At 39.4% G+C, this 23,575-nt stretch overlaps 1 pseudogene; it reads left to right on the top strand.

Moving 5' to 3' along the window:
• The window catches only part of LOC148567703 (uncharacterized), a 190,689-nt pseudogene that overhangs the window by 133,680 nt on the left and 33,434 nt on the right, over positions 1-23,575 (top strand).

Here is a 23,575-nt window from a genome sequence, read left to right as displayed (position 1 = left end):
ATTGCCACGGCTCATGCTATGGAGGCCACTTTGGAGGGGATAGAACTGCAGCTAAGGTGTTACAAAGCGGATTCTTTTGGCCCACCCTTTTCAAGGATGCCAAGGAACTAGTAAAGAGCTGCAATGAATGCCAAAGATCTAGAAACTTGCCCAAAAGAAATGATATGCCACAAAATTTCATCTTGGAACTGGAATTGTTTGATGTATGGGAAATCGATTTCATGGGACCATTCCCAACCTCATATGCAAACAAATACATCTTGGTAGCAGTGGATTATATTTCCAAGTGGGTAGCGGCTATTGCAACCCCAACAAATGATAACAGGGTAGTCATGAACTTCCTCAGGAAGAATATCTTTAGCCGGTTTGGAGTCCCACGAGCACTCATCAGTGATGGAGGGAGCCATTTTTGTAACAGACCACTAGAAGCTCTTCTCCTACGATATGGGGTAAAACACAAGGTAGCCACACCTTACCATCCCCAAACAAGTGGAAAAACTGAGATATCCAACAGAGAGCTAAAGAGGATTCTGGAAAAGACTTTGGGTGCATCAAGAAAGGATTGGTCGAAGAAGCTGGATGATTCTCTTTGGGCATACAGAACAGCATTCAAAACACCACTTGGAATGTCCCCATATCAACTAGTGTATGGGAAAGCTTGTCATTTACCACTGGAGCTGGAACACAAAGCTCTCTGGGCTATCAAGATACTAAATTTTGACAGCATTGCTGCTGGTGCAAGGAGGATCTTGCAGCTGCAAGAGATGGAGGAATTCAGGTCACAAGCCTATGAAAATACCAAGATGTATAAAGAGAAAGAAAAGAGAAGACATGACATGCATCTTGCACCCAGGAGTTTCGAAAAGGGGCAGCGAGTACTCCTTTACAATTCTAAATTGAGACTATTCCCAGGAAAACTCAAATCAAGGTGGTCCGGACCTTTTCTTGTCACAAAAGTTTTGCCACATGGACACATCGAAATCATGGATGAAGGTTCAGAGAGGACTTTTACAGTGAAAGGACAAAGGCTCAAGCATTATCTGGGCAACATGGGGGAAAACCCCAGAGTAAATTACCATCTCAAGTAAAGGAGGAACCGTCGAGCTAGCGACAAAAAAAGAGCGCTCTGTTGGGAGGCAACCCAACCTCAGAGAGTTTCCTTTTCATCTTTATTTCAATAAGGATCACAAGTTGTTTCTCCTGTATTGCGAGGAGCTAAGTTTGGTGTTCCACACCAAAACAATTCAAGAGTGAAAGTGTGATTCTAAGTTTGGTGTTCCACCAAAGACATTAGTTAGAATTACACCCCACTCCCAAAACACATTGCTAGCTCCAACCAATCAAGAGAAACCACTTAGATGTAGTTAGACTTTAGTAATAATTGTTTTGTTAACAACAAGATATGAGGTTCTCTGCATATATGCAATATTTTGTACTGGGCAAGGAACTAAGTTTGGTGTTCACACACCAAATTAAGTTCAAAAGCCACAAGCATACATGCAAGCTAACTATGTCTCAAGTGCTTTGGGAACAAGCAACTTCCAATAACTTTGCAGGAATCTTATGAGAAAATGGTGCACCTTCACCCAAGGAAGTGAAGTAGCAAGGACTAGGATGATGACAAAGAAAGAAGGCAACTAGAAATCATCACCCGAAGGTTGCATTGTTACTTAATTCCATTATACTCAGAATTGTTGAAAATTGGAAGTCCGAATGCACTTTTGATTAATAATTACTCGTAGTTGGAACCTTTTTCAATTCTGTCTCTTAAGTTTTGTGTTGAAGAGGTCTATGCTTGCTGGTCTTTATGTCACTGCACCCTTACTTTGCTTACTTGTATGTTTGTCCCTTTAAATCAAATGAAAAGAGAATGAGTGTTTTTAAAGACCAGAGAGGAGTTCATATTATGGAGTAAGTTCATGAGTTTATGGTATAGTTATAAGTTAGCTAAGTTAGTTCAAACACAAGGTGGGAGGACAACTATCTGTCATGAATACTATGCTTGAGACACACCTCATGAGACTAGCTAAATAAGAAGATCCTAATAAGAAAAAGTGAAAGAACAATAAAGGTTGAAAAATAAAAGAAAAAGAGTAAGCAATAAGGCTAGGCACCAATGGTTTTAATCTTGAGGCATGTGTCTGTGGTGCTCCTGTGTGAGGGATCTACTTGGATGAATAAGCTCTTAGGGGTGCCTTATCACTTGGTAACTTGGGTTAACTAACTCGGGATTATCAACTGAAAGTCCACTATCAAGAGTAACCCTCAATACAGAGCATTTAGTAACCCAAAGAGGTACTGGACACCAAGGTCTCAAGAAAAGAAAATAAATAAACTATATGCCTGTGGTGTGTATGTATGGGGGAGAGACTTGAGCAAGTAAGTCCTTAGGGGTGCTTCAACACCTAGCACCTTGAACCAACTGGTTCGGGAGTGTTGGCTGAAAGCTTATTTTAAAAAGTTGCCCCCTTACAGAGCACTTAGCTTAAGAACAAAAATAATCCCTGAAATGACAACAAAAGGATCAATGAATAAAAGTCTCATGGGATGCAATCACAGTGAGTATTCTAGGACATGATAAAGGTCTGAAAGCCAGGAATGAACCTAAGTTGCTATGCATGAAACCACCATAAAACCAGGGACATGACTTCCACAAGAATGACTGATTTCTCTTGGCATTCCATTCATCATTCTCTTGTTCCAGTACTTGCTTAGGGACAAGCAAGCTTTAAGTTTGGTGTTGTGATGCCAGGGCATTTTGGCCAGTTTCACTGACCTTTTCTTTACTGTTTTTAGGGTAGTTTCATGCATTTCCTTAGGAAATAAGCTAGTTTTGGGTAGATATTCACTTACATCTTGATTCAAGCATACATTGTACACTTTACATGATTTTATGAGGATTTTGCATGAATTTAATGACAAATTGGATGTTGCATTTACCATGACTTAGACTAGAACTTTGATGCACTTTATTGCTTGATTTCAGGACAAAGAAAGCAAAGAAGAACCACATTAGTGGCTACGTTAGTTACACTAACGTTAACACTAACGTGGAATGGTGGTAACTTGCAAAGCTAATGAGAAAAGTAATTGCCAATAACGCTCTCGAAGCCATCATTTCCCACGTTAAGAGTCACGTTAACTAAGTTAACGTGAACTCTAACGTGGAAGAAAGGAAATGGAGCCAACGTTAGTGACACTTAACATTATCACTAACGTTGGACCAAGCTCATAAGTGGCCACATTAGTTGCCACGTTAACTTAGTTAACGTGGCCTCTAACGTTAAGAAGTAAAGGGGAAGCCAACGTTAGTGACATTCAATTTTATCACCAACGTTGGACAAGTCACAATAAGCCACGTTAACTCCCACGTTAACTTAGTTAACGTGGAAGCTAACGTGAAGAAACAAGGTGGTCGACAACATTAGTGATACCAAACATTGTCACTAACGTTGGAAGGAACCCACACAAGCCCCAATAAGCCACGTTAATTCCCACGTTAACTTAGTTAACGTGGAAGTTAACGTGAAGAAGGGAGGTGATCGCCAATGTTAGTGACACCCAACATTGTCACTAACGTTGGAATGAGCCCACACAAGCTACTATGAGCCACGTTAACTCCCACGTTAACTTAGTTAACGTGGAAGCTAACGTGGATAAGGGAATGATGAGCCAACGTTAGTGACACTCAACTTTGTCACTAACGTTGGAGATGGCTAGCATGGCCACGTTAGAAGTCACGTTAACCTAGTTAACGTGGACTCTAACATGAGAAATAGGGGCACATTAGAACGTTAGTGACAATGGTAAATGTCACTAACGTTCTCGAAGGTTGGCAAGCCTACGTTAAAAGAGCTACGTTAACTAAGTTAACGTGGACTCTAACGTAGGAAAGGGGGAGACTTCTCAACGTTATTGGGAAAGGCAAGTCCCAATAACGTGTGCGAAGGACAAAGAGGCAACGTTAGTGGCAACGTTTGTGCCACTAACGTTGAAGATAACGTGGCTCTTACTTGGGAGAGGAACGTTAGTGAAAAAGGTGATTGTCACTAACGTTCTCGAACCCATATTTTCACTGAACGTTAACACCACTAACATCCTGAGCTAAAGTCTCTGCCCACTTTACACTTTCTCTCTGCAAGTAAAGCCAAGCCCAATGAAGAAGAAAACTGCTTCAAACTCAAGATCCAAAGGCCCATACCCAAGACTTGAAGAGCCAACTAGAAGAACAGAAGAGTAGTATATATAGAAGTAGCTTTGAATTAAATTGCGAGTTTGGAAATTATAGGGAGCCTCTTGGCATAGAACTACTCTCTGTATTTTACTTTCTCTGCACTTCTAGTTTCATAATGTATTCTCCATCTTTGTTTTCATTTTCCAGAGCTATGAACAACTAAACGCCTTTCATTGGGTTAGGGAGCTCTGTTGTAATTTGATGGATCAATACTAATTTTCATTATTTTTCTTCCATCTTTTCTCTTGATTTTACTTGAAAGCTTTCGATCTTCATCCAATTAGATAGTTATCTTGGAAAAGAAGCTATTCAAACTTGGATCTCTTCTGAACCTTGAAAGAGGAATGAAGAGATCATGCTAGAAATGCTTTCTCATGCTGGAACAAATTGGGTTTGGATGGATATGTGACTATAATCCTCTCAACACTTGATTTGGGAAATGCATGTGGTATAATCAGTGACCATACTTCATCTCTTCTCATGAGCAATTGACCAAGGAATTGGCTACTGATCAAGATTTGAGAGATTGAATTACAAGGAATTGTAATTCGATCACTTAAGATTGCCAAGGAGATCAATGAGTGCATTGATTGAGGAAGAGATGAAAATGAAATTGATCCGGAGAATGCAACATCTCCTGAGCCCAGTGAACTCCCCATTTCTGATCTTACCCATTCTCTTTAATTTCTGTCATTTACTTTTATGAGCAATTACCCCATTCCCATTTAAGATTCTGCAATTTACTTTCCGTCATCTACATTCAGCTCTTTATTTCCAGCATTTACTTTTCTGTTATTTACTTTCCCGCCATTTAATTTTCTGCAATTCTCAACTCAAATTCTGATTCGCTCAACTAGAACATTCCTCTAGTTAAAGTTGCTTGATCAATCAATCCCTGTGGGATTCGACCTCACTCTATTGTGAGTTTTTACTTAACGACAAATTCAGTACACTTGCCGAAGGAAATTTGTTATGAGACAAGTTTTCCGTGCATCAAGTTCCCAATTTGAGGTGTCCAGAGCTCTTAAGCACACTCTTTTTGCTTTGGATCACGACTTTAACCGCTCAGTCTCAAGCTTTTCACTTGACACCTTCACGCCACAAGCACATGGTTAGGGACAGCTTGGTTTAGCCGCTTAGGCCAGGATTTTATTCCTGTGGGCCCTCCTATCCACTGATGCTCAAAGCCTTGGATCCTTTTTATTTTTCCTTGCCTTTTGGTTTAAAGGGCTATTGGCTTTTTCTGCTTCTTTTTCTTTTTCTTTCTTTTTCTTTTATTATTTTTTTTCGCTTCTTTTTTTTTTTCGCAAGCTTTTTACTGATTTTTCTTGCTTCAAGAATCATTTTTATAATTTTTCAGATTATCAATAACATTTCTCCTTTTCCATCATTCTTTCAAGAGCCAACAATTTTAACATTCATAAATAACAAATTCAATAATATGCACTGTTCAAGCATTCATTTAGAAAAACAAAAAGTATTGCCACCACATCAAAATAATTAATCTGTTTTACAATTCAAACTTTATGTACTTCTTTTTCTTTTTCAGAAAACATTTTTCATTTAAGAAAGGTGATGGATTCATAAGACATTCATAGCTTTAAGGCATAGACACTAAGACACTAATGATCATGTAATAAGACACAAACATAAATAAAACATACAATATTGGGAACGAAAAACAGAAAGTAAAGAACAAGGAAATTAAAGAATGGGTCCACCTTAGTGATTGCGGCTTGTTCTTCCTCTTGAAGATCTTATGACGTGCTTTAGCTCCTCTTTGTCTCTTCCTTTTCCTTTGTTGCTTCTCTCTCATGGCCTTTTGGTCCTCTCTAATTTCATGGAGGATAGTGGAATGCTCTTGTTAAGGTCCATGAGTGGGCTCTCTTGTTTGCTCCATCCTTTTTTTAGTGATGGGCTTTTGAGATGAATCTCTCCATTTTCCATGACTCGGAGGTGGAAGCTTTTGCCTTCCCTTTCCTCTTTCTAGAGGTTTCTCCAGCGTTAGGCACCATAAATGGTTATGGAAACATAAAAAGCAATGCTTTTTCTACACCAAACTTAGAAGGTTTGCTTGTCCTCGAGCAAAAGAAGAAAGAAGGGAGGAGAAGAAGAAGAAAATGGAGGAGATGGAGAGGTGTGAGTGGTTAAGAGGTGATGGAGAAGAGTATTTGGGGAAGGGTGTTATTGGAATGTGTGAAAAAGAGAGAGATTAAGTTTAGGTAGGTGGGGATCCTGTGGGGTCTACAGATCCTGAGGTGCCAAGAATTTCTCATCCCTGTACCATTCTGGCGTGTAAACGCCCCTTTGAGTGCCAATCCTGGCGTTGAATGCCAGGTTGCTGCCCATTTCTGGCGTTTAACGCCAGCTTTGTGCCCTTTTCTGGCATTAAACGCCCAGAATGGTGCCAGACTGGGCGTTTAACGCCCATTCTGCTACCCTTACTGGCGTTTAAATGCCAATAAGCTCATCCTCCAGGGTGTGCTATTTTTAATGCTGTTTTTGAATTTGCTTTGATTTCTGCAATTGTTTTTGTGACTCCACATGATCATCAACCTAAAGAAGACATAAAATAACAATGGAAAAATGGAAAATTAACACAGATAAATAAAAATTGGGTTGCTTCCCAATAAGCGCTTCTTTAATGTCAATAGCTTGACTTTTTACTGAGCTTTATTCAAGCCTCAGTTTTCAGCATTCTTGCTCAAAATTGCTTTCAAGATAATGTTTGATTCTTTTTCCATTAACAATGAACTTTTTATCAGAGTCAGTATCCTGAAGCTCAACATATCCATATGGTGACACACTTGTAATCACATATGGTCCCCTCCACCGAGATTTTAATTTTCCGGGGAATAATTTGAGCCTAGAATTAAACAGCAGAACCTTCTGTCCTGGTTCAAAGACTCTAGATGACAATTTCTTGTCAGGCCACCTTTTTGCTTTTTCCTTATAAATTTTTTGCATTTTCAAAAGCATTGAGTCTGAATTCCTCTAGCTCATTCAGCTAGAGCAATCTTTTCTCTCCAGCTAACTTAGCATCCAGGTTTTGGAATCTGGTTGCCCAGTAGGCCTTATATTCTAGTTCCACGGGCAGATGACAGGCCTTGCCATACACAAGCTGGTGTGGAGAGGTTCCTATAGGAGTCTTGAATGCTGTTCTGTATGCCCACAGAGCATCATCCAAGCTTTTTGCCCAATCCTTTCTACGGGTAATTACAGTCCGTTCCAGGATTCTTTTTAGTTTTCTATTAGAGACTTCAGCCTGCCCATTTGTCTGTGGGTGATATGGAGTTGCTACTTTGTTGCTAATTCCATATCAAACCATAGCAGAGTAAAGCTGTTTATTGCAGAAATGAGTGCCCCCGTCACTGATTAATACTCTGGGGACACCAAATCTGCTGAAGATATGTTTCTGGAGGAACTTCAACACGGTCTTAGTATCATTAGTGGGTGTGGCAATTGCTTCTACCTATTTAGATACGTAGTCTACTGCCACCAGAATGTATGTGTTTGAGTAAGATGGTGGGAAAGGACCCATGAAGTCAATACCCCATACATCAAACAATTCAATCTCTAAGATTCCTTGTTGAGGCATGGCATAACCATGAGGCAAGTTGCCAGCTCTTTGGCAACCGTCACAGTTACGCACAAACTCTCGGGCATCTCTGTGGAGAGCAAGCCAGTAGAACCCACATTGGAGGACCTTAGTGGCTATTCGCTCACCTCCGAAATGTCCTCCATACTGTGATCCATGGCAATGCCATAGAATCTTCTGTGCCTCTTCTCTAGGCACGCATCTGCGGATCATTCCGTCTGCACATCTCTTAAAGAGAAATGGTTCATCCCATAAGTAGTACTTTGCATCAGAAATTAGTTTTTTTGTTTGTACCCTGCTGTACTCCTTGGGTATGAACCTCACAGCTTTATAATTTGCAATGTCTGCAAACCATGTTGCTTCCTGAATGGCAAAGAGTTGCTCATTCGGAAAGGTCTCAGAGATCTCAGTAGGAGGGAGGGACGCCCCTGCTACTGGTTCTATTCGGGACAGGTGATCAGCTACCTTGTTCTCTGTCCCTTTTTTGTCTCTTATTTCTATATCAAACTCTTGCAGAAGCAACACCCATCTTATTAGCCTAGGTTTTGAATCCTGCTTTGTGAGTAGATATTTAAGAGCAGCATGGTCAGTATACACAATCACTTTTGAATCTATTAAATAGGATCTAAACTTGTTAATGGCATAAACCACTGCAAGCAACTCTTTTTCTGTGGTTGTGTAGTTTTTTTGTGCGTCATTTAGAATACGGCTGGCATAGTAAATGACGTGCAGAAGTTTGTTATGCCTCTGTCCTAATACTGCACCAATAGCATGGTCACTGGCATCACACATTAGTTCGAATGGTAATGTCCAGTCTGGTGCAGAAATCACTGGTGCTTTGACCAGCTTAGCTTTCAGAGTTTCAAAAGCCTGCAGACACTCTGTGTCAAACACAAATGGTGTGTCAGCAGCTAGAAGATTGCTCAGAGGTTTTGCAATTTTTGAAAAATCCTTTATAAACCTCCTATAGAATCCTGCATGCCCCAGAAAGCTTTTGATTGCCTTAACAGGCAGGTGGTGGTAATTTTTCAATTACTTCCACTTTAGCTTGATCCACCTCTATTCCCTTGTTTGAAATTTTATGCCCAAGGACAATTCCTTCAGTCACCATAAAGTGACATTTTTCCCAGTTTAAAACTAGGTTAGTCTCTTGGAATCTTTTCAGAACAAGTGCTAAATGGTCAAGACAGGAGCTGAATGAGTCTCCAAATACTGAAAAGTCATCCATGAAGACTTCCAGAAATTTTTCTACCATATCAGAGAAGATAGAGAGCATGCACCTCTGAAAGGTTGCAGGTGCATTGCATAGACCATAGGGCATCCTTCTATAGGCAAATACTCCAGAAGGGCATGTGAATGTTGTTTTCTCTTGGTCCTGAGAATCTACTGCAATTTGGTTGTAACCTGAATAGCCATCCAAAAAAGCAGTAGTATTCATGACCTGCTAGTCTCTCTAACATTTGGTCTATGAATGGTAAAGGAAAATGATCCTTTCTGGTGCCTGTATTGAGCCTTCTGTAGTCAATACACATACACCACCCTATAACTGTTCTTGTAGGAACCAGTTCATTCTTTTCATTATGAACCACTGTCATGCCTCCCTTCTTGGGGACAACGTGGACAGGGCTCACCCAGGGACTATCAGAAATAGGATAAATAATCCCAACCTCTAGTAACTTAATGACCTCTTTCTGCACCACGTCCTTCATGGCTGGATTTAGCCGCCTCTGTGGTTGAACCACTGGCTTAGCATCATCCTCCAAAAGGATCTTGTGCATGCATATTGCTGGGCTAATGCCCTTAAGATCACCTCTGGACCATCCAAGAGCTATCTTGTGTGTCCTCAGCACCTAAATTAGTGCTTTCTCTTCCCGTGGATTTAAAGCAGAGCTTGTGATCACCGGAAAAGTGTCACCTTCTCCCAGAAATACATATTTCAGGGATGATGGTAGTGGTTTGAGCTCGGGTTTAGGAGGTTTCTCCTCTTCCTGAGGAATTTTTAGAGGTTCTTTTATTTCCTCTGATTCCTCCAGATCAGGATGAACATCTTTAAAGATGTCCTCTAGCTCTGATTCGAGACTTTCAGTCATATTAATCTCTTCCACCAAAGAGTCAATAATATCAGCGCTCATGCAGTCATTTAATGTGTTTGGATGCTGCATAGCTTTGACAGTATTTAACTTGAACTCATCCTCATTGACTCTCAGGGTCACTTCCCTTTTTTGTACATTAATAAGAGTTCGTCCAGTTGCTAGGAAAGGTCTTCCTAGAATGAGAGTTGCACTCTTGTGCTCCTCCATTTCCAGCACTACAAAGTCAGTGGGAAAGGCAAATGGCCCAACCTTGACAATCATGTCTTCAATTATGCCTGATGGGTATTTAATGGAGCCATCAGCCAAGCTTCCTGATAATGGATGCAGGTATTAGGTTGATACTTGCTCGAAGGTCACATAGAGCTGTCTTGGTACAAGCACCCTCTAATGTGCATGGTATCATAAAGCTTCCTGGATCTTTAAGCTTCTCTGGTAAGCTTTTCAGAATGACTGCACTGCATTCTTTAGTGAGAAAAACTTTTTCAGTTTCTCTCCAATCATTCTTATGACTTAAGATCTCTTTCATGAACTTAGCATAAGAGGGTATTTGCTCAAGTGCCTCTGTAAACGGGATCTTTATCTCAAGAGTCCTGAGATAGTTTGCAAAGCGGGCAAATTGTTTATCCTGTTCTGCTTGGCGGAGTTTCTGAGGATAAGGCATCTTGGCTTTATATTCTTCAACCTTAGTTGCTGCAGGTTTATTCCCTACAGAGGTGGTTGGAGAAGCCTTCTTAGAGGGGTTACTATCAGCACTTGTAGGTGTCTGATCCCTCATTGGCATTTGAACGCCAGGATTGGGTGCTGGATGGGCGTTTAACGCTAGCTTCCCACCCTTTTCTGGCATTTGAACACCAGAACTGGTAGGGAATGGGCGTTTAACGCCAACTTTTCTCCCTTTTCTGGTGTTTGAACGCCAGAAGTGGGCATCCACTGGGCGTTTGACGCCAATCTTTCACCCTTTTCTGGCGTTTGAACACCAAAATTATTCCTCTCTGGGCTCTTGCTGTCCTCAGAGGGATTTAGTGCAGTGGTTTGGTCATCCTCTGTCAGTTGTTCCTTTCTTGGCTTTCTGCTACTTTGAGCTGAATTATTCAATGTCTTCTTGCTCCTTAGTTGAACAGCTTGGCATTCTTCTGTTATCTGTTTAGATAGCTGCCGTCTTGTCTGATTCAATTGTGCTTCCATATTCTTGTTAGCATTTTTAGTGTTTTGGAGCATCTCTTTAAATTCTGCTAATTGTTTTGTCATAAGGAGTAATTGCTGATTAAGTTCAACAATCTGTTCTTGAGGATTAGGATCAGTAGTTACTGCCCTAGCCTCTTCTTTTATGGAGGACTCACTGCTTGAGTACAGATGTTGATTTCTAGCAACCGTATATATGAGTTCTTGAGCCTCTTCAATCGTCTTTCTCATGTGTATAGATCCACCAGCTGGGTAGTCTAGAGATATTTGAGCTCTTTCTGTAAGCCCATAGTAGAAGATGTCTAACTGTACCCACTCTAAAAATATTTCAGAGGGGCATTTCCTTAGCATCCCTTTGTACCTCTCCCAAGCATTATAAAGGGATTCATGATCCTCTTGTTTAAAGCCTTGGATGTCCAGCCTCAGCTGTGTCATCCTTTTTGGAGGGTAAAATTGATTCAGAAATTTGTCTGATAATTGTCTCCATGTTTTAATGCTTGCTGTGGGTTGGTTATTTAACCACCTCTTAGCTTGATCTTTTACAACAAATGGAAACAGTAATAATCTGTAGACATCCTGATCCACTTCTTTATCACGTACTGTGTTAGCAATTTGTAAGAACTGTGCCAAAAACTCAGTAGGTTCTTCCTGTGGAAGACCGGAATACTGGCAATTTTACTGCACCATGATAATGAGCTGAGAATTTAGCTCAAAACTGCTTGCTTTGATGGGAGGTATACAGATGCTACTCCCATATGCAGCTGTAATGGGGGTAGCATATGACACCAGAGTCCTTCTGGACTGTTCATTTCCACTTATGTCCATGATGGAGAAAAGGGAATTGATATGAATTGCAAATAAATTATATTTTTAAATTTTTTTATTTTATTTAATTAAAAGTAACCGAATAAAATAAAACAAAATAAATGGAAGAGAAATTAAAAGTTTCGAAAATTAGAAGAAAATGAAATAAAAGCAAATTGAAAACTAAATTAATTAATTAATTAAAAAGATTTTGGAATTAGCAATCAGAAAGATATGATTGAAAATTATTTTGAAAAAAAGATATGATTGAGAAGATATGATTACAATTTATTAAAAAAATATGATTGAAAAGATATGATTGAAGAAATTAAAAATATTTGATTTTTGAAAAAGATTTGAAAAGATCAATTTTTGAAATTAGAAAAAATATGATTTGAAAAGATATGGTTATCTTGTAACTCTTAGTCAGGATATCAATAATTCTCAAATTTAATCGTAAAAAGTAAAAGTACATGAAATAAATACTTGTTTTGCAGTAGTAGAGAACATGTTGAGGTTTTGGAGATGCTCTATCTTCTGAATCTCTGCTTTCCTACTGTCTTCTTCTTCATGCACGCAAGGCTCCTTCCATGGCAAGCTGTATGTTGGTAGATCACCGTTGTCAATGGCTACCATCCGTCCTCTTAGTGAAAATGGTCCAAATGCGCTGTCACCGCACGGCTAATCATCTGTCGGTTCTCACTCATGTTGGAATAGGATCGATTGATCCTTTTGCGTTTGTCACTACGCCCAGCGCTCGTGAGTTTGAAGCTCGTCACAGTCATTCCTTCCCAGATCCTACTCCGAATACCACAAACAAGGTTTAGACTTTCCGGATCTCATGAATGGCTACCAATAATTCTAGCCTATACCACGAAGGTCCTAATCTTAGATTAGAAACCCAAAAGATATGCACTCAAGCTATTGCAGATAGAACGGAGGTGGTTGTCAGGCACGCGTTCATAGGTGAGAATAATGATGAGTGTCACGGATCATCACATTCATCAAGTTGAAGTGCGAGTGAATATCTTAGAATAGAAATAAGCGTGATAAAATGGAAAACAGTATTAATTGCATTAATTCATCGAGACACAGCAGAGCTCCTCACCCCCAACCATGGAGTTTATAAAATCATGCCGTCAAAGATACAATATGAAACGTGTAAAGTGTCACGAGGTCTGTAAATACAATAGCAAAAGGTCCTATTTATAGAAAACTAGTAGCCTAGGGTTTACAGAAATGAGTAAATGATGCAGAATCCACTTCTGGGCCCACTTGGTGTGTGCTTGGGCTGAGCATTGAAGCTTTCATATGTAAAGACTTTTCTTGGAGTTAAATGCCAGCTTTTGTGCCAGTTTAAGCGTTTAACTCCAGCTTTTGTGCCAGTTCTGGCGTTTTAACGCCAGAAATTTTATGCTGACTTGGAACACCAGTTTGGGCTATCAAATCTCGGGAAAAGTATGGACTATTACGTATTACTGGAAAGCCCAGGATGTCTACTTTCCAACGCAATTGAGAGAGAGCCAATTGGGCTTCTGTAGCGCCAGAAAATCCACTTCAAGTGCAGGGAGGTCAAAATCCAACAGCATCTGCAGTCCTTTTTCAGCCTCTGAATCAGATTTTTGCTCAAGTCCCTCAATTTCAGCCAAAAAATATCTAAAATCACAGAAAAACACACAAACTCATAGTAAAGTTCAGAAATGTGATTTTTGAATAAAAACATAATAAAAACTAACTAAAATATACTAAAAACATACTAAAAACAATGCCAAAAAGCGTATAAATTATCCGCTCATCACTTCCCAGGCCCAAATCCAACTCACCTCTGATGCTATATAAACCAAGGATTGAAGGGGAATCACATCTCTAGTTACCATTAGTTTAGTTTAGTTTAGTTTTGGAGGAAAAATTAGTTTTTAGAGAGAGAAGCTCTCTCTTCTCTCTAGGATTAGGATTAGGTTTAGGTTTAGGTTTAGGTTAATCTCTTCTTACATCTAGGTTTAATTCATGCTTCGATTTACTTTTCCTTTATAATTTCTTGTTCCTCTACTCTTCCTCTCCCTAATTTTGTATTTCATTCTTGTAATTGTTTACTTTGTTGTTGATGCACTTTTCCTTCTTCTATTTTCCTTTAATGTAATTTGAGGTAATTCATGTAGATCTTGTTTTCTTTGATTGTTGTTGTTAAATTTTTGCAATTAGTTGTTGTTAGATTTTATTCTTGTTGTTGATTTACTATGATTTTTCCTTTACACCTTCCAAGTGCTTAACAAAATGCTTGGAAGGATGTTAGAGTAGATTTGAGTGTTCTTCGCTTGGGAAGGTAACTTAGAAATTCTTGAGTCACTAATGTCTAAGTAATTGATGATTGGGAGCCATTAACTCTAGTTCTCACTAATTCAATTAGTGGAGAGTTAGGACTTATGGACTCGGATTGATATAGCTCATTTGACATTCCTTTACTAGTTAGAGGATGATTTAATGGGATTGATCCTTGCCAATTCTCATGTTGTGGTTAGTGATAAGGATAGAGATCCTTGACCACCAACCCTTGCCAATTCTCCTTTGACATTTATATTCCTTGTCTCTTATTCCAAAAACCCCAAAACATACCTCTAACCAAAAATAAGAACACTTTATTGTAATTCCTAGGGGTTTGCTTTTATAGGGGTTTGCTACTTGTGACAACCAAATGTTTGCATGAAAGGATTATTGTTGGTTTAGAAACTATACTTTACAATGAGATTTCATTAGTGAAACTCTATACTGTCAAAAATTCAATCATCAAAATGGTGCCCTTGCCGGGGATCGAACCCGGGTTGTCCGCGTGACAGGCGGAAATACTTACCACTATACTACAACGATGCTAAATCAAGAGAGAACAAAGGGTATCAAAATTTATTCAATGTAACAAACTACCTAAATGCAACCTATCTATATGCACTATCTATATGGATGCAATTACTTGGTCAAAATAAATCAACTTCCAAGAGAACATATATAAGCTTAAGGGCTAAAGCGATAGCAATCAAATCAAATCTGCAATTGAATTGAGTTATTAAATATTTTTACAAACTTGCAAGAAAAATGATGATTCTAGGTGAAAACATGTAGTTGAGCATCGAACCCTCACCGGACGTATTTGCACTCTAGTCGCTCAAGTGTTTAGGGTCGATCCACTCAATTCTCCCCTAATCATGCTTTCCAAGATTTATTTTTCATCTAACAATCAACAATTATTTCATGCATGCATACAATTATCATGAGGTCTTTTCATTGGTTGTAATGTGGCTAGGGTCAAGGTAGGATTGTATATGGTTAAATGAGCTTGAAATTTGAATCTTTGATAAGCTTAAACTTCCCCACCTAACCTATATAATAGCCTATACAATTAAGTGCTAACCTAACTACCCATTCCTCACTTTTTCATATACTCATGCATTTCTTTTTCATTTCACAACACATATGCATTGACTCTTTATTGAACTTTACTTTGGGGCATTTTGTCCCCTTTTTATTCTTTCTTTTTTCTCTTTTCCTTTTTTCATTTTTTCTTTTTCTTTTCTTTTATTTTCCACTTTTTCTTTTGTTTTTCTCATATATTTTTTTTCTTTCAAGCAATATACAAGAACATCAATGCATAAGTTTTAACATTTGAGTAATACATGAGTATGTACCCAATTTCCAATATTTACAACAAAAGAAAAAACACTCCTTTTATCCCAACCAATGTCCCAAGTTTTCCCATACTTGAATGATATTCATACTCACTAGCCTAAGCTAATTAAAGATCTAAATTAAGGATATTTATTGGTTTTTTGACTTTATGGCTTGTAATGTGCTAAAATTACGAACAAGTGGGTTAAGCATAGGCTCAAAGTTGGCTAACAAAGGTTGATAAAAGGTAGGCTATTTGGGTAAGTGAGATAATGAAATGATGGCCTCAATCATATGAATGCATGAATACACAAAATAATGGACATAAAGAATCAAACAAATCAAAGATTACAATTATAGAAAGAGAATAATGCACACAAGAAGGAAAATAAGTGGTTATAAGATGTAACCACACAATTAGGCTCAAATCCCACAAGGTTGTGTGTTCTTAGCTCAAAAACATGATCCACAATATATATGATTCAAGCAAGTTCTATGAAAAGTTTTCACTCAAACCAATTGGGATGTCAATGCCCTATTAAGAATGTTTTTCTTGGAGAATTTCATTATTTTAACTAAGCTTATTATGTATGTGTATACAACTAAAAATCCTAAAATGAAATGCAAAAGGGTTGGGATTAGAAACTTGTCACCCAAAAGTGCCAAACGGTCAGACGATCTCCCCACACTTAAAAGTTTGCACCGTCCTCAGTGCACCCAAAGATGAGCAAAGGGGTACGACGACTCTCTGGATTGCTGCATGTTCTTTCTCCCACTTCCGTTATTGCTTGTGGTGCATTAGTCATGAAAAATAGAAAATAACACCGTAAGATGAGGAAAATACAAAAGCAAGGAAGCATAACTTGTTAGAATGAGGTAAGAATCACTAGAATGAAGTGAGTGAATCATTTGTGACATTAATGGACAATAGGTGTGTGGGTCCTAAATTACGTGCGGTAAGGAACACACGCACACTAGCATAAGAAGCTTTGTTACAATTTATACAAAAGAAGCATGCACTTCACTCATTCTAGTGAGCTTGAGATGCTCTAAACTTGTGGGTTAAGACAACCCTAGCAAGTAATAAGGAAGCATGAAAGCATTCAAGCTAAAGATAACATATGGATGCATATGATCAAGAAGCACAAAGCATTAAAGTAAATGCATAACATCCATAAAGAGAGTGCCTAATCAAAGAATAGGATTCAAATTACATGGTGGCCAAATCATGCAATTCAAAAAGATTTAGCATACTTGAAGGCAATTCTCATTCACTTGGTATGAAAAGATATCAAACATGAAAAACTCAATACCAAGTAAAAATATAACCTCAACAATGGAATCCAACAATGGATATTAACAACAATGATGTTAAAATAACATCCTATCAATGATTAGCAGCAGTGAACAGTAAACAAGATTAATAATCCAACACTCAGTATGAAAAAGAGAAAATGGAAAACAAAATGAAAATATGACTAACTAAGCACTAACTAAACAACTAACTAAAAGGATTAGTTATAAATGGTGTTTGGTAGTGTTGGATGAGGGGTAGGAGAAGGAAAGAAGAAAGGAGAAGAAAAGAAGTGGAAAGAAGAGAAGAAAAGAAGGGTGTTGAAGGGAGGCGATCCACGCGTACACGTATGCGTGAGTCACGCGCACGCATGCATGGCAAACCGGAGAGTTGACGCGGATGCGTGCTTCACGCTTACGCGTAGGTTGACTTATGCCTCATGCACAATGTTCGCGCGGTGCAGGTGCAACTCTCAGGTTTTTGGCTGGGAGGTTGAACTTCTGGATCCACGCGTACGCGTGCATGACGCGTGCACGTGGATGGGCAAAAATACTTGTGGCATGCGTACACGTGCTGTACATGTACGCGTGGGTTGGTGCTCTGTTTTTCAAAATATTTCTATGTTTTTGTACCAAACCAAGCATTCCAAACCTCCAAACAGCTACCAAAACACCATAAAACCTTATTCAATTCACTAAACTACCAAATGTACTCAACTAATCAAACAAAACATGAAATTAAACCTATTCTTACCAATATTTACAAAAGAGAAAATGAAAAGAGTTTACCATGGTGGAGTGTCTCCCACCTAGCACTTTTGTTTATTGTCCTTAAGTTGGACTTATGGGGAGCTCTTCTCAAGGTGGCTTGTGCTTGTACTCATCCTTGAACTCCCACCAATGCTTGGACTTCCAATAAGCTCCATTGTTCAAAATCAATATCTCCAAGCTTTGATGGAGTTCTACATACACCATGGGCTCCCAAATTTGATTATTCTTGTGCGATCCGGGATCCCACACTTTGTTTTGACACCCATTTTCAAATTGATCATCATGATTCTAATTGGGTGGCATGACCTTAGAATTCCCAAAGAAGCCTCCAAACAACTTTCTAGACCCTTGCAATTTGGTTATACACCAACTCTTTCTAAGAAGGTTTGAACATGTCACCATAATGAACCTTAATTTACAATGCCAACCACTAACCATCTCCCTTTTTCTCTTAAAGCCACAAATATGTCGAAGTTGACCATCTGTCTCAAGCAAACCATATTCAAGGGGAATAATAAAGCTTGAGTATAAGGAATTTACCCACTTGAATGAAAGAATGGATGGTGGTGGCTTAGGGAGAGGTATCTCCAATTTGCTAGCAAGCTTTACTCCCTTGTGTTCTTTCTTGGTTACCTCCACCTCTTGACAAACTTCTTCAATTTTAATCCTTTGTTCATCAATTTTATCTAACTCTTCTCCATCACTCAAGTCATAAATTGGAGGATAAGAGAAATCTACCTCCACGTTGCTTTCCATCTTGTCGAAAGAACGTTCTTCAAGTTCAAAGGATTCACCACCAAGAAGGTTTGATGCATGATCTTCATCACCAAGGGAATTCAATTCTTGCTCCATTCCTTCTAAGTCTTCATGTGGGATATGCCTTGGAGGTTGTGCACATTCCTCCTCAACATCAATTGCAATCTTCTTGGAGGGGTTTTCTTCAACTCTAGGTCCCAATGGTGGTTCCGCATCTCCTAAGTCTTCAACCACTTCTTCCTTTTCTTCAACAACCCTAGGTTTCTCCAATTGTTCTAACACAACATGGCATTCATCCTTCTCCACCGGAGTTTCTAATTTCTCCTTCATGCTATGCTCTTCCTTGGATTCTTCACATGTAGCTATGGAATTTCCTTGAATATTCAAGCATTGGGAGGCTAATCGGCTTACTATCTCAGTCAAGGTAGCCACAAATTGTTGCACATCCCTTTTCATGTCATCTTGCCCTTGAAGAAAAACACCAAGGGTTTTATCCATTAGAGATTGGGGTGGATAGTAGGGTGCATTATTTTGGAGAAAGGGTTCATGATAGGAAGGTGGTTCTTCTTGATAAGGGTGTGATGGTGTATATTGAGGTGGTTCTTGGAAGTAATTACATTGGAATTCGAGTGGTTCTATGTATGACTCATATGGTTCGAAAGGTGGTTAGTATGGTGGATATGGATTAGGGTCATATGGAGGTGTTTGGTGAAAAGAGGCTTGTGGGTATGGTTGAGGGCTATGTTGAGGACATGGCTCATAGGCATATGATGGTGGTTCTTGAAAGTCACAAGGAGACTCACCATAGCCATTTGATTAGTATGCATCATAGAATGGCTCTTGTTCATAGTATATTGGTGGAGGTTGTTGCAAAGAGGATTGATCATATGCGTATGGCTCCTTCCACCTTTGGTTGTCCCATCTTTGATGTATGTTGTCATTGAAATTCACATCTCCTATAACATAGTTGTAATCACACTCATAGCCAAAGTGAGAATTCATAATGAAAGGAGAAAATAAAAAACAAAAGCTAATAAGAAATAATGAAGCAAAGTCCTAAACTAGCAAAAACTAACAAGCAATCTAAAAAAATCAAGCTATTCACAATATTCACATATATACAATAACCAATAACATAACACCATCGCAACTCCTCGGCAACGGTGCCATTTTGATGAATGTGGAAGAAGAAGGGTGTGGAAAGTATATAGGGTTAGAGGGAGAGAGTGCTCAGGAAGTGTGTGTATGAAGGGTTGCATGAGGGGGTATACATAGGGTGGGGATGGGTAGGGTTCAGTTATGAGAGAGGGAAGAATGGGTGGGAAAGGTTTGAATTTGAAGTGGGTGGGGTTAGTAGGAAATTAAAGTGACGGGATTTATGATGGGTTTGGGGAAGAGTGTATATGGGGAAGAGGGAAAGTAGGGTGTGGGTTTTAATGTTTAGAAAAGGTGGGGGAGAGAAGAAAGGTGGGGTAGCTGGAGATTCTATGGGACCCACTGGCCGAAAAGCTTCCAAACTCGAGCAGCCTGCCCCCTACCTAGCGTTGAACGCTAATAATGGGCATTGAACGCCCATAGGGGGTCCAAATGCAGGCCTAGCTACTCCCTTTAGGGAGTTGAACGCCCAGCATTGTGTCCCTGACTGGCGTTCAACGCCAGTGTATGCTTCCCATGGGGTGTTGAACTCCCAAGATGGTCCTTCTCTGGCGTTCAACGCTAGTTTCTTACTCGCTTAGGGGAATTCAACGCCCGGACTGGTCTCTGTCTGGCGTTCAACGACAGCTATTCCTCCTCTATGGGCATTGAAAGCTCAGAGGGGATTAGGGAGAAGGTCTTCTCAGCTCCTTAGTGGGCACTGTATGCTCAACTTTCTCCTTATCTGGCATTCAACGCTAGCAAAGGACTCCCCAGGGTGTTTTGTTTTTAGTTTTGCATGTGTTTGTTTTTGTCCTAAGTGTTGCACATGATCACAAACATCAAAAAGCAATGAAAAACTATAATATAAAGCTTAAAATAAATGAAACAAAAATGAAAAACACTATGCTAATGGTTGGGTTTCCTCCCAGCAAGCGCTTCTTTACCATCATTAGCTTGATGGACAACTTTACGGAGGTAGGTAGGGGCTTAGATCTTCACCCCTCATAGTGAACTTTCTTCCTATGTTCTCATGAATGAGCTCCACATGCTCGAGAGACAGGATCCGGTTTACAATATATGGAATGACTGGACTCTTTGTGAAGACGATTCTCATGCCTGGTGAGAGGCCTTCAGTGGGGACTTTCTTGTCCCTCTAGCCTTTAGGTACCTTCTTCTTAGTACCTTTCTTCCCAGTGTTTGATGATGGTTGTCTAACACCAAACAAAGAGTTGGTGTCTGGGGGCTCTGTAAAGCTCTACACTGAGAGGGAAGGCTGAGACACTATATGTTTCACAATGGTACCTCCTTTGTTAAAAGGAGATTGAGCGTTGGGGATCTTGAACAAGATACAATCCTCATGTAGTCTTAGGACTAGCTCTCCTCTTTCCACATCAATTATGGCCTTAGCAGTGGCTAGGAAAGGCCTTCCAAGGATGATGGATTTATTTCTATCCTCCTCAATGTCTAGGACTACAAAATCTGTAGGGATGTAAGGTTTTCAACCTTCATTAGGATGTCTTCCACCGTGCCATATGCCCTTTTCAGGGACTTGACTGCCATCTACAATGAGATCTTGGCACGCTACACCTCCAGAATTCCCAGCCTCTTCATCACAGAAAGAGGCATGAGGTTGATGCTTGAGCCAAGGTCACATAGTGCCTTCTCAAAGGTGATGGTCCCTATAGTATAGGGAATCAGGAAGCTTCCGGGATCCGGTAGCTTTTGAGGGAGCTTCTTCTGGACCAAGGCACTGCACTCCTTGGCCAGTACCAGAGTCTCATCTTCCTCCTCCAACGCCTCTATATGAGAAGAGTTGGCCTTCAGCTTCCTGAGGATTGCCAAGAACCCAGGAATTTGCTCTTCCTTGGACTCCTCATGCTCGTCAGAAGAGGTGTATTCTTCAGGTTCCTCTCCCACCAAAGGGGTGCGTGGTGTGAAATTTACAACCACAAACTAACTAGCAAGTGCACCGGGTCGTACCAAGTAGTACCTCAAGTGAATGAGTGTCGATCCCACGAGGATTGATGGACTAAGCAACAATGGTCAAGTGATTTACTTAGTTAGGCAAACAGAAAATGATGTTTAGAGAGTTCAAAAGCATTAACAGTAAATTTAAAATATCAGAAAGCAAGCAGTAAACTAGTTGTAAATAATATATGGAGAAACAGTTAAGGCTTCAGAGTTATCTATTTTCCGGATTGACTTTTCTTACTAACTATTCTAATCATGCAAGATTTAATTCATGGCAAACTATGTGTGAATAAACCCTAATTCCTTAGACCTTTTTAGTCTCCTCTTATTTTCATCAACCGCCAATTCCTTGGTCACTTAATTCCAATTAGAGGGTGAAGTTCAATTCTAGTTTTATACACCACAAAAACCCTAATTATCCAAATATAAGAGGATTATATGTCACGTATCCCGTTAAGTCCAGATAATTATAAGTTTAGGAGAAATCATTTTCAAGCTGTTGTTCAAGTAAAGAGCTTTTCTAAGTTATACAAGAACTCAATTAGAACAAGGTCATACTTCCGTTCCACCCAAATTCATAAGATAAAGAACAAAAATAATTCTTGAATATAAATCAGTACATGAATTAAAATAGAAAAATAATAGTATCAATCTATACAATAGACAGAGCTCCTAACCTTAACAGTGGAGGTTTACTTGCTCATGGTGCAGAGAGAAAAACTAGGATTCGTAAAACTATAAATTGCAGAATGAGGTAGAAGAGAAGAGAATAGCCCGAAGGGCTGATTTTTTTCCCTTTTATATCAAATCCTAATTAATGTGAAATATATTTCCTAAAAATGAATTAATATCTTTTCCTAATTCTAAAACTAATAAAAGTTTAAATCAAAATTAATTTAATTGATCCGTGCAACCTTTGGAACGAATTGGGGACCACTTGGGTTAGAAGAGTTGACGCTGAACTTGAGGTTAGAAAAATCCAAGTTTGGCGTGGATTGATGCGCGCATGCTTTCCTTGGTGTCTTTGAGTTGGCACCAAAATTGGAGGGAGTCAAGTTCGGCGTTGACTAGGTAGTAGGATTTCTCCTTGAAATTGTCATGTTGGCGCTGAACTTGAGGTGCTTCAAGTTTGGCGTGGAGGTTGTGCGTGCAGATTTCCTTGGAGCGTTGATCCAGTGCCGAACTTGAAGAACTTCAAGTTCGGCATGGAGGAGGAAGCATTGATTTTTGGAATTCTTTATGCCCACGCCAAACTTGGCAATGATCAAGTTCGGCATGGAGGTGGCAGCAAGTCCTCCTTTCCCTGTCTTTGACTCCAACTCTTGTCAAATTCGTCCAAAATGCTACCTGAAATTAATAGAGTTGCGCACAACTCAAAGTAGCATCCATAGTTGCTAAAATACATCAAATCTTGATTAAACTTAGCAATTCAAGTGCAAATTCACTAGGAAAAGATAGAGAAGATGCTCACGCATCACAACACTAAACTTGAATTGTTGCTTGTCCTCAAGCAACCAAAATTAGTACATGATTAAGATGTGAATTTGCATGAGAAGTGAGAGTTCAGTTATGCTCATGTCTATTCTTAAAGTGGAGCTTATCCATTGTAATTCTGAACAATTTCGGCATTTCACTCTCCTTTGAGTAAGAGGAATGTCACTGTCATTCGGAATTAGAATCCGGATCATATTATGAATCCTCTGATCTTTGTACTCCAGTTTAATCCTCGAACACAACAGATATCCATCACTTCTCAATGAATTGGTGCTTTGTACCTTGAGTCTAGCCATGACTTTAAATGTTCTGTCTCAAAGGATAATTGACACAAGAACATCACAAGCACTTAACTGGAGAACTCTCTCTAAGTTTTGATTTTTCTTTTAGATACTCCCAGACAGTGGTGCTCAAAGCCTTTGGCATACTCTACTAAATGCATTTGGCCTCGAATCTAAATGTTCTATCTCAAGGATTACTTGACACAAGAACACCACAAGCATATGACTAGGGAAATAACTCTTTCAGCTTTTAATCATGTTAGACCTCCCTAGTCATTGATGCTCAGAGCCTTGGACCTTGCTT

This window comes from Arachis ipaensis, chromosome B4 (genome assembly GCF_059453495.1).
Source record: "Arachis ipaensis isolate K30076 ecotype BB chromosome B4, ASM5945349v1, whole genome shotgun sequence".
NCBI lineage: Eukaryota > Viridiplantae > Streptophyta > Magnoliopsida > Fabales > Fabaceae > Arachis > Arachis ipaensis.
Note: the sequence above shows the minus strand (reverse complement) of the source record. Positions and strands in the feature narration are given on the sequence as shown.